Below are 12,075 nucleotides of genomic sequence, written 5' to 3' on the forward strand. Positions count from 1 at the left end.
TAAATACGATAACAGAATCACACTTATTCTTGAATAATTGTTAAAACATTTAGCCTGGTGGACCGAGAACACAATATTCTCGACTTTCAATCATATTAATATGCATTACATTATATGCATACATTATCGACGACCTCAGAGCCGGACCCAGTTAAAGCAGTAACCTTAAAATTTATTCTAAAATACTTTACTTCGAATAAGATTTTAGATATTTATACTCTGTTCAATCTTATTAGTTAATAGACTTATTACAGAGATCTTCGTCCGCTCCATCGGAACCTTAGCCAAACAATTTGACAATGGCTATAATATATTCTACAGCCTGTGCACTGTCATTGTTTATGAACAATGTTGACATTATTGGTTGGTTACATTGGCTCAGATGAAAGTGTTAAGACTGAAGCGTCTTTCGAAATAAGCTTTCCGGTAAAAATACTTGTATAATAAATACTTGAGGCGTATAGTACCCGCGATCCACTTATAAATTATTGGTTTTTTCTTGCACTCTGTACCTACTGAATACGGGTCATTACTCATTGACTTAAAACTTTCTGACTAATAAAACTCGGCATAATAAAAAATTACGGTTTTAAATATCGGTATCGAAAATTATATTACAAAGACATCAACTCCCGGGCGTGATCGGATCGGTGAGGTTATTAAATTATGTAATTCCTTTTTATTAAAAAAGTTTCAAGTTATATTTAAGTTATTACGCCGTGCGATGGTTATTCAAGATTATATTAAATAGGATAATGCTACAGTACGGGTTATTATTGCTAACGTTTAACGATCCGCATAGAACAGCCAACTCCCAGTCGGTTAGTCGCTGGATAAAGCAGATTCTGTGCGAGAGCGGCGCGGCGTTGACACGAGCATCGACACGAGCATCGACATGAGCGTCGACACGAGCGTCGACACGGGGACTGAAACTGGACACGATTAGTAAGACGACAGTCGACAGGCAGGACTAGCGACTACAATATTTTCGATATTTTCCTTAGCCATCATTTTATCGACGAACAAAGTTTCGCTGAATCAGTTATATTATAATATTATGTATAATCACCATGATCCCAGTGTGTTATCATTTGAATCACAACCATCAACCAACCATCACCTTCGAATGAAGCGACTCATATAATAATGATCGAACTTCACTTGGTAAGTTCGTTTGATCATTTATAATATGTGTTTTGCTTTTCAGTCTCTTATGGCATATCTCGGAAAGGGTTTCCTGTCATATACATGAACGGCTTCAAGTTTATTCAGACTAGTGACACAAAACATAGCTATAAGAAGAGATGGGTTTGCGCCTCCGTCTACGTGACTAAATGCAAAGCAAAATTGTACACATGCAATGATGAAATAGTGAGCTGTTATGATGTACATAACTGTCGTGGTCACAAAGCAACGTAAAGAAAAAAAAACGAGTAAAGGAACAAAATCAATAACACTGTAATTTTATATTATAATGATACTGTTCAAGAGTAGTTTTGTTACCTGAAAATTAAAAGCTGTTTCTGTAAGAAATTTGCGCTCTGATCAATTTATGTTTCTAAGAAATTTTATTTTTATCAGCTCAGGTTTTTAAAATATTTCATTCCAAAGTTTTAAGAATTTCGAAGTTGAGTCTATTTCGGAATCATTTTACAACTGTTGGATTAATAATTTATTTTCATGACTTTTGATCTATTATTTACATCTCAATTTAAATCGCATATTACATATTATTAAGTATATTTTTTATTAAAATATTATGAGAGTTCAAAACTATACTTTCTTTTTTCATACAAAAATTATAACATTATTACTCCATGTAGGATGAGCTAGGTACTTTTAAAAACCGTCATAACAACCGTCACAAAGATTGAGACGGTTGCTGTGACGGTCATGAAGAAGATTTTTCTTCTTGACGAGGCCGACAATGTTGGAAGAGTAACATATTTTGTTCTTGGAAACCATGAGGACATTTCTAATAAGCTGGCCAGCAACTACTGTATTTGAAGAACTTTGCTCGAAGAACATACCACTAATTATCTAAAAAGGAAAAAAAAAAATTCTTAAAGATGTGGGAAATTATATATTGAGAAAGAAGTTGTATATTTTATTAATATAACATTTTGTGTCAAGTAGAACCCAAACCGAAATAGTAAAGGAGAATAAAATATTGTAGAATGTACCTAAGTATAAAGTAAAACTATTTTTTCAGTTACCTGGGGCTTATCCAAGAGGGGCAAACCGGTCATAATCGTGGACGGCTTCAGATTCATTCAACATAGCGACACAAAACATAGCATGAAAAAGAGATGGATTTGTGCAACCAACTACATAAGCAAATGTAAAGCTAAACTTTACACATACAATGATGACCTAGTGAAATGTTTTAATGTTCACAACGGTCATTAGCCGAAGAACAACATTTTCATTATTTCCATTTTTGAAGGACCAGAATTGAATGAGAATAAATCAAATGATACAGACTGAGCTGAAGGCTTTATAATATTATGAACGTGGACGCGGGCGCCGCGCTGCCGGTAAAGGAGAACAGCTGTCAAAAGCATATCAAAAATGTGTTGTTACTTTTATGTATGATGGCGGCGTTAGTTTCTTTTTTCGTCACGTTAATTTAAAGCCTTGTCGGTCCCTATGACTGAAAATAAAATGATTTTAATTTGTCATTTCATAATCAGTCATTTTCATTAACAATAGATAAATCTCTGCTAGAATCTGATGACAAATTTTGACGGCAGATTTTCAAAAAATATCCTTGATCATTGGATAAATTTATATATTTGCATGTTTCACACATTTAATCAGCCGCTATAAAGATAAAAAAGGATCAAAATATTTTATTCCAATTCCGGTATTGCTAGAGTTAATTTACTTTTTCACTTTTTGCCATCAGATTCTGGTAGACCTATACTTAGTATGTAACATTGAAAAAAATATATTTGTAAAAATATGGTGCTTAGTTGTTTTCAAAAAATATAATTATAGTTTTTTAGAATGTGTTTTTTTTCTTATCTGTTTAGTATGGAAATGAAATAGCGTTTTCGGCATCTGAACGGCATAGTACCCACTCTAGTGCAATACGTCTAGTTTATGTTCTTAATTTAAACTTCGGCTGTTTCTGTGTCCTGTCGGCCCACCCTGCCCCGGGGCAGTTCAGATGCTGAAAAGCATAAAAATCTTTTACAGTATTTCATAGACAATGTTTTTTTTTTTAGTTTTCCTCGGCAAATCTCAGAGAGGTCATCCGGTCATCTACTTGGACGGATACAGGTTTATTCAGCACAGTTACACAAAAAACCACATCAAAAAGAGATGGATATGCGCATCCGCCTATGTAGCCAAATGCAAAGCAAAACTCTATACAGTTAATGGTGAAATTGTGAATTGTTACAATGTGCATAGCGGTCATGATGTGCCTACATAGTGAGAAGGTCTGATCTTTGCGGCAAGTGACCGCCACGGAGAGAATTTCAAAAAAAATAACATTGTTTTTGTTTGATTTATTTTAATGTTCACTTTTTTTGTATGTACCTAACGTATGTATTGTATTTTATTGTTATAAGTTGATCATTAGTAGTTAACTACGAGTTTTTACGTAAATCGTTTAACCGAGGTACGGTTGTGACAAATCTTATGGGCACGATTGTGACATACATATTTTATTCCACTTTATTGGCAAGGTCATGTCAATGAAGCGATTCTATTGGTTCTCAAAAACACATTCCTCGCAACACATCTCTGGTGGAAACACATTTGGCCGCTATACCGCAAGATGACAAATTGTATGTAATATCTAATATTATGTAAACTAGCTGTTTGACCGAGCTTTGCTCGGTATCCGATGAAAATGACATATTTTAGAAATGATTCCTAGCTAGATCGATTTATCGCCCCCGAAACCCACTATATACTAAATTTCATGAAAATCGTTGGAGCCGATTCCGAGATTCCAATTATATATACAAGGTGTAACAAAAATAAGTGATAATACTTTAGGGTGTGTATGTGTTCCTTATAGAGAGTACACTGTATAGGAGCAGCGCTGAAAGACCAATTTTTATTTTCACTTTTGTATGGGAAAACTCGTGACGTTCGGGCGCTTGCCCATACAAAAGTGAAAAAAAAAATTCGTCTTTCAGAGCTGCTACTTTCACAGTGAACTCTTTACAAGGAACACGTACACACCCTAAAGTATTATCACTTATTTTTGTTACACCCGGTATATATACAAGAATTGCTCGTTTAAAGATATAAGATAAGATATATAAGATTATCTAAATGACAGCACGACCGCGCGGCCACCTAAATAAATCGATACATACCATTGCTTGTGATTTCTCGATTTAGATCCACTCGTTCGCACGGACGCATAATATTATCCATACTTAATGGCTCAGACAACAAAGTAGTTGTAGAATGAGCAATTTCTGCAGGAACTTATTCAGGGTAGTTAAGGACAAAACATACTAAAAGTCCTGATGTCTAGGAGGTGAGCCGAAGGGAGATAGGGGAGGGGGGCGACAAAGGTCAAAATTTTTTGTTTTTCGTCAATAACTAAAAAAATATGCGTTGTAGCATAAAATATTCTATGACGACATTAAAGCTTATTAAATTCTCTAAAATTTAGACTCTATGCAGTGTTTCCAAATTCTTATCCGTTTTCGAACTACACGCTCAGAAAAAGTAAAAATTAACATAAGTTTTATTTTAAGCTAGACGTACCGCCCAGCTTCGCCCGCGTAAATTAGATATTTCACAGACAAATTAGTCCACAAAAATATAGCCCATAGCCTTCCTTGATAAATGGGCTATCTAAAACTAAAATAATTTTTAAAATCGGACCAGTAGTTCCTGAGATTAACGCGTTCAAAAAAGCTATTTCAAATAATTTCCCCCGTTTTTTCCACATTTTCCTCTATTTCTTCTCTCCTAGCCTACATGGAAACGGGAACTACCGCGCGCTATAAGCTGAAATCCACGCGGACGGAGTCGCAGGCAACAGCTTGTAGTACATATTTTGAGAACTCTACGACCGTAGCACTTGCTACGAATTCGTAGACGTTCGTAGCGGCGCGGCACGTAGCTAGCGTAGCGGCCTCTTCGTAGACCAAGGAGAAATAGTTTGAAGTATTGCTTTTTGGCAGTGACTTTCTTTATTATATAAAGCGAAAGAGTTTGTTTGTTTAAACGCCCTAATCTCAAGAACTACTGGTACGATTTGAAAAATTATTTCAGTGTAAGATAGCCCATTTATCGAGAAAGGATATAGGCTATATTTCATCACACTAAGACTAATAGGAGCGAAGAAATAGAGGAAAATGTGAAAAAAACGGGGGAAATTATTTGAAAGGGCTTATCGCACAAACTACTGGAGTAATTATTCTGGCAAAGATAAGAAGTAGACCACGTGAAAGACCATAGGCTATTTTTGTGGACTAATTTGTCTGTGAAATATCTAATTTACGCGGGCGAAGCCGCGCGGAACGTCTAGTTATGTATAAATCCAGCCTGAATTAGGAAAATGATGGCAGTAAAAACCGGGCACAACAATCAACCACTTTGCTGTTTTCAGTATTCTTTGGGACGACAATGCAAGGAGCCCCAGCAGTATTTGTGAACGGGTACAAGTATACTTGCCACAGCGGATACAAACTGTCCACGGGCAAGAAGAGATGGGTGTGCGCCAAGAGCTATTATAATAAATGCAAATCGATCATATACACTGTCAGCGACAAGCTGATTGCTATCAAAAACGAACACAACCATCTCGATTAAAAGCAACGCTGGATGGTTTCTTAAAATAAGTTTATATTCTATAGTTTGTACGTGCGAGAGCCATGCTTCGGCACGAATGGGTCGGCTCGATCGGAGAAATACCACGTTCTCACAGAAAACCGGCGTGAAACAGCGCTTGCGCTGTGTTTCGCCGAGTGAGTGAGTTTACCGGAGGCCCATGAATCCCCTACCCAATCCCTTCCTTACCCTCCCCCATTCCCTTCCCTTCCCATCCCTCCCCTATTACCCTATTCCCTCTTAAAAGGCCGGAAACGCACCTGCAGCTCAGGTGGTCAGAAAAAGGTTCAATGTATTCATAGGATACCTAATCATAAAACACATTTTTATAAAGTCGTGCATTTCTTTATTTTACTACCTTGCATGATTCAGATGTATTTTTTGTTGTAAAAAATTATTATAAGTAATGTAAATGTAATTAAAAATATGATGCTTTTGTTGTTATGTAAAACGTATTTTATATTATTAATGGCTACGAATAATAATAAAAACTATGGAAACGTAACTCCCATACTTGAAACCGTTTTGAATTTGGTTCTTTTTTGCACACTAAGGGTGGGTTGCACTTACTTTAACTATAACTTTAACCATAACAAAATGTCAAATGAACTGTCAAATCCCTTGTAAAAGTCCATAATGGACGCCATATTTAACGATAACTTTAACCTTAGCTATAACTACGCCTCTAGTGCAACCCACCCTAAAATATGACAATAGCTACGAAACACATTCAAATTTTAGGAAATAAAGCCGTTCACAATAATTGTCACTTGTATAAATACAACGAAATTGTGTACCGAATACATGCATAAAGTATGCATGTATTTGGGTCACACTCGCGGACAAAATTTTTGACACGGTTACTCTTCCTTAGTTCTTATTATTCGGAGATTAATGGCATAATATAATTATTTTCTCATACTATTTACTCTTTTTTAGAACGTGTTTTATTTATTCTACTACATATTATATTTTGAATGAAAACATAGCTCTTTTACAGAATTTCTCTGTGGAAATACTGTAAAAGGTTTTGAGATTGTCTATACAATGTTTTTTTTTAGTTTCCATTGGCACTTCCCGGAGAGGCTACCCTGTTATCTACGTAGATGGTTACAGGTTCCTTCAACACAGTAGCACAAAACACAACATCAAAAAGAGATGGATCTGTGCATCCGCCTACTTGACTAAATGCAAAGCAACACTCTATACATTTAATGATGAAATAGTGAAATGTTACAATGTGCACGACGGCCACGATATGCCTACAGAGTGAGAGTCCGATCTTTGCCGTGACATACATTAAAATAAAATTCCATTTTATGACATTGGTGACGACGAGAGACTGCTTTAACGACATTGGTTTTGACGCTGCTCTTCTGTAGCGTAGAACAAAATGAAACGTATAGCCAAGGACCTAGGTCATAAAAAGGCATTTTTTTTCGGTTGTCGTCGACTCTCGTCGGTACCTACTCAGTATTATATATTTTTGTAGTAAAATTATTCTTTTACAATTAAGTAATCTGTTTTAATAAAAAATAATCTAATGCTATAGAACGTATTTTTGATACCCCATATTTTGAACGAGTAATTTAGGAATGTACTCGCATTGGAGAGGGGCGAAGCGTGGACGGTCACATTTTTCATTGCAGTTTAATGGCCCATTTTGCTATACATCATAAAACTTGTGTGAAAAATGCGACTCGCCTCGCTGCCCACGTCACAATGTGGGCGTACTTTAATTTTAAACTCTCAACGAAGTGATGGGCAGTTGGAGCCTAGTAGCAAAATTTTAATTTAACAACACGCTTTTAAATATTATTATTATTATCTATATATATAAAAATCAATTGCTGTTCGTTAGTCTCGCTAAAACTCGAGAACGGCTGAACGGATTTATCTTATCTTGGTCTTGAATTATTCGTGGAGGTCTAGGGAAGGTTTAAAAGGTGAGAAAAATTCGAATAATTGCCGGGAAAATCCTCAAAACAGCATTTTTCTATTTCCCATACAAACGTTTTCTAAATAAAATGGAGAGTCAATTTGTAATTTATTACCGCTGCATAAAGTTCAAATTCGCGTGCGCGTTGGAGGACCTAATATCGCGTTCTGAAACTCAACAAAAGTGAAAGTGAATCGCGAACGCGACAAAATTGCATAGTCTCAAAATACATAGTACATAAATAAACACAATTTTAGCTAACTTCAGTTGTTACTCTGTCCGATTATTTTTTATTTTAGCTAACTTAAGTTGTTACTCTGTCCGATTATTTTTTTAATAAGACTATATAGAAATCGAAAGATAAATCTATATATATAAAAATCAATTGCTGTTCGTTAGTCTCGCTAAAACTCGAGAACGGCTGAACGGATTTATCTTATCTTGGCCAATTTTGATGAAATTTTTTGTGTGTGTTCGTGGAGATTCGAGAATGGTTTAGATTTACAGTTTGGTCTACTGGAAAATGTTTTTTCAATTAATTTCTTATTTATAAGGAGTTGTTGATTTTGGAATGTTTTACATTAGATCCGGCGGACGGCGTTATCATCGCATTCAATATTATTCTATTTCAATTTTAGTTTGTCCTGACAGATGGTGCTACGATTAATTTGAAAAAAAATTTGTTATTCAATTCATGTGCTGATTAAAATATTAAATAAATAACACATAGGCTACAATTTTAACCGACTTTCAAAATGGGGGAGGTGTTATGTTCGTTTTCTTATATTCAACGATTACTCCGCCGTTGGTTAACCGATTTTCAAAATTTTTCTTTTGGTATATAGGGTATCATCCCAATTTGGTATTATATTCAGAAAAGTGATGATCTGATGAAGGATCCATAAGTAATCGAGGGAACTCCTCAAAACTTATAGGGAAACATATGGTGACTTCGGTTTCGTGAGAAGTATTCTAAGCATATGCTACCAACAAGTAAGATTTTGCACCGAGATATACCTGGTATACTGTGGTTCGGAAGGTGCTGAGAGAATTCCTGATTCTTTATAGATACAAGTTTGGGAGTTTCGGCGTTGTTTTAAGAACAGAAAGCATATGCTACTATGCAAATTACATTCTTCATCATCATCATCATCACTACCATATCATAGTCTTTTAGATCGAGACTCGAGTTTGTCAAGCGATAATTAAAAAAAATCTATATCTACCTAATATTATAAACCTGAAGAGTATGTTTGCTTGAACGCGTCAATCTCAGAAACTACAGGTCCGATTTAAAAACTTATCTCAGTGTTAGATAGATCATTTATCGAGTAAGACTCATCATTTATCGAGAAGGTTATATTATATTATTACTCTAAGACTAATACGACAGAAGAAACTCAGGAAAATGTGGGAAAAACGGGGGAAATATTTTTTATGGGAAAATGTACCTACGGATTCTGTAAAATTTCTAATTTACGCGGGCGAAGCCGCGCGGGACATCTAGTAATTAATAAAAAAAACATTAAAAAACAATTAAAACTCGACAGGAATAATCTTATCGAGTTTCAATCGGTGGTTTCAGGTTTCAATACAATTTTAAGGTATTTCATGCTACATTTATGAATTTTCTCTTCAGTCCCTAAAAATACGAAGCGCTACGTGGTTTTACCCCCCCAGCCGGCTGCAAACATTTGGCCCAATGCGATACTCTTAGGGTGGGTTGCACCAACTTACTATAACTATAACTGTAACTATTAACTATAATGAAAAATGTCAAATCTTCGGTTGAAGTCAATATTGGACGCCATATTTAACGATAACCATAGAGCTCGACAAGGCTCTAAATGAACGTGGCGAAAAAAGGAACTAACGCTGTCATCATACAAAACGCCATTTTTGACAGTTCTCCTTTACCAGCAGCGCCCCCGCCCACGTTCATTTAAAGCCTTGTCAGATCAGAAACAGACATCTGGCAAATTCTGTGGTCAATGTTGAGGTTAAAGTTAAGTTAGCCTTAACTATAACTATAACTTTGACCATAACTATAACTTCTGGTGCAACCCACACTTAGTGTCTGAACTCTAAACACACCGTGCCGAATCGAAGCACACGCGTCCAAAGTTCGGCAATATTACCCCTGCAATGTATTTTAAATTACCGATGACACACCATGCCGAAATTACGTCGCGTTATAGCATACAGCCGAATTTCGGTCGAGCGTAAGTTCGGCAGCGATTCGGCGGTAATGTTTTTTTTCGGTGTTAATTCGGCGGCGTTCGAGACACTGAATACTCGGACAAAGTTACGCATCCGAATTTCCGCCGCGTAATTTCTGCTCTTGTGTACAGCGGGCTTTATGCGTAATGCGACTAATGTGGAATAGTAGAAACCCAGTAAAACAATCACTTTGCCATTTTCAGTCTGCTTCGGGACGACAAACAAGGGAGCCCTAGCAATATTTGTGAACGGACACAAGTATATTTGCCACAGCAAAATGTCCACGGGCAAGAAGAGATGGGTGTGCGCCAAGCGCTATTACAACAAATGCAGATCCGTCATATATACTGTTAACGAAGAGCTGATTGCTATGAAAAACGAACACAATCATCTAGATTAAAAACATCGCTGGCTGGTTTCTTAAAATAGGTCTATAGTCAAAATGAGGAGACAAGACATCAGCGGTCATTGACTTTCGTAGTTTAGGATCGATGTGCAAAATCCTACCAATTGTAATTATAGTAAATAAGGCTGCTTTTTGTGTGTTCAAAACAATTAATTGCATACTAACTTCTTATCTAGTATTATACTAAATATAATCTGCCACTTCAAAACTATGAAATGACCTCCTTACCTGTCAAAAAGCAACAAACAAAAAATTAAGTTTTGTAAACCAATGCATTCAAATTGCGGTGAAAAGTGTAAATGTAAAGATTTTCATAAGCAGTAAACAAATTTTTAAACATAAAATGCACGATTTTCGATATTCTAATATCTTACATAGATGACCCGGTGAACTTCGTGTCACTTCCCTCCTTATTTATGAACTTGTCCTGGACTTACACGAAAAAGATATGGTATAGACTGCATTATTTGATTTAAAAGACCTTGTTATGAACCACTGTAAAGTTAATAAGTGTTCGTAAGAGCTATGGAGGAGGAGTAAGAGGTATTTATTCATTTATAAAGTGAAAATATATTTTAATTTGATTATGTTTTGTGTCTTATTAAAGAAAACATTCGTGGGTATGTCGGTAATAAAGAAAAACAAGCTAAGATTTTTCAGTTTTGCAAAGAATTGCTTTACAATCCGATGCGCCTTTAAAGCGTATGAGTAGTTCGAACGTAGCTCCCAAGAAAAGTAGTTCACTAGGGTTAAAAATACTACGCTAGGTCACAAGACGGGGTAGGGGGCTTAGATAAATTTATTAGATTATTATATAGTCGATTTCGTCGAGAGAAACGTCATGCATTTTGACTATCTTCGAATCTGGTGTGCAATGTTGGGTGCTTCATCACAGTTGGTGGAGCTGACGCACGTATATTAAAACGTTGACAACTTAGTTTTCAGTTTGGTGAAATACCACCTGACAACTTGAAGGGGGGGGGGGGCTTGGCATAATACCATTTGTGGTTGCCTAGGGGGTAGTAAAAAAAAACTTAAAAAATAGGTCACGTAGTCTATACTACGTGACCACACACACAATTAGGGAACATACATAGGTATCTATGTATGTTCCCTATGTTGTGAGTGACATTACGTACTCCTTCGCGTTGGCCCAATTACATTACTCTTAGACTGGCCCTAGATCCACCGCAAGTTGCAGTCGGGACCTGCTCTGGAGAGGTCGCGTTGACACCGTGACCACTCAAGAACTGTTCAAGCGGTCCGTGTATTGCGAATATAGTATGAAAACTGCAGAATGCCGTGCGGCAATCGCATTTTGCAGTCGGTTTCAACTTCAAGATGCGGGCTTAAAGCGACTAATGTGAAATAGTAGAAATCCAGTACAACAATCACTTTGCCATTTTCAGTCTCCTTCGGTACGACGAAGACGGGAGCCCCAGCAGTATTTGTGAACGGGTACAAGTATACTTGCCACAGCGGTTACAAAATGTCCACAGGCAAGAAGAGATGGGTGTGCGCCAAGCGCTATTACAACAAATGCAATTCCGTCATATATACTGTTAACGACGAGCTGATTGCTATCAAAAACGAACACAACCATCTCGATTAAAAACAACGCTGGCCGGTTTCGTAAAACAGGTATATAGGCAAGATGAGGCCAAGGCATCAGCGGTCACGTCTACATCATCATCACGTCGTC

General features: G+C 36.5%; 1 protein-coding gene across 9 annotated transcripts in view; it reads left to right on the forward strand.

Annotated features, from left to right (window-relative positions):
* LOC121725403 (protein tramtrack, beta isoform-like) overlaps positions 1-12,075 on the forward strand; it is a 554,986-nt gene that overhangs the window by 427,153 nt on the left and 115,758 nt on the right. The gene's annotated exons all lie outside the window — the stretch shown is intronic.

Source organism: Aricia agestis, chromosome 3 (genome assembly GCF_905147365.1).
Source record: "Aricia agestis chromosome 3, ilAriAges1.1, whole genome shotgun sequence".
Classification (NCBI taxonomy): Eukaryota; Metazoa; Arthropoda; class Insecta; order Lepidoptera; family Lycaenidae; genus Aricia; species Aricia agestis.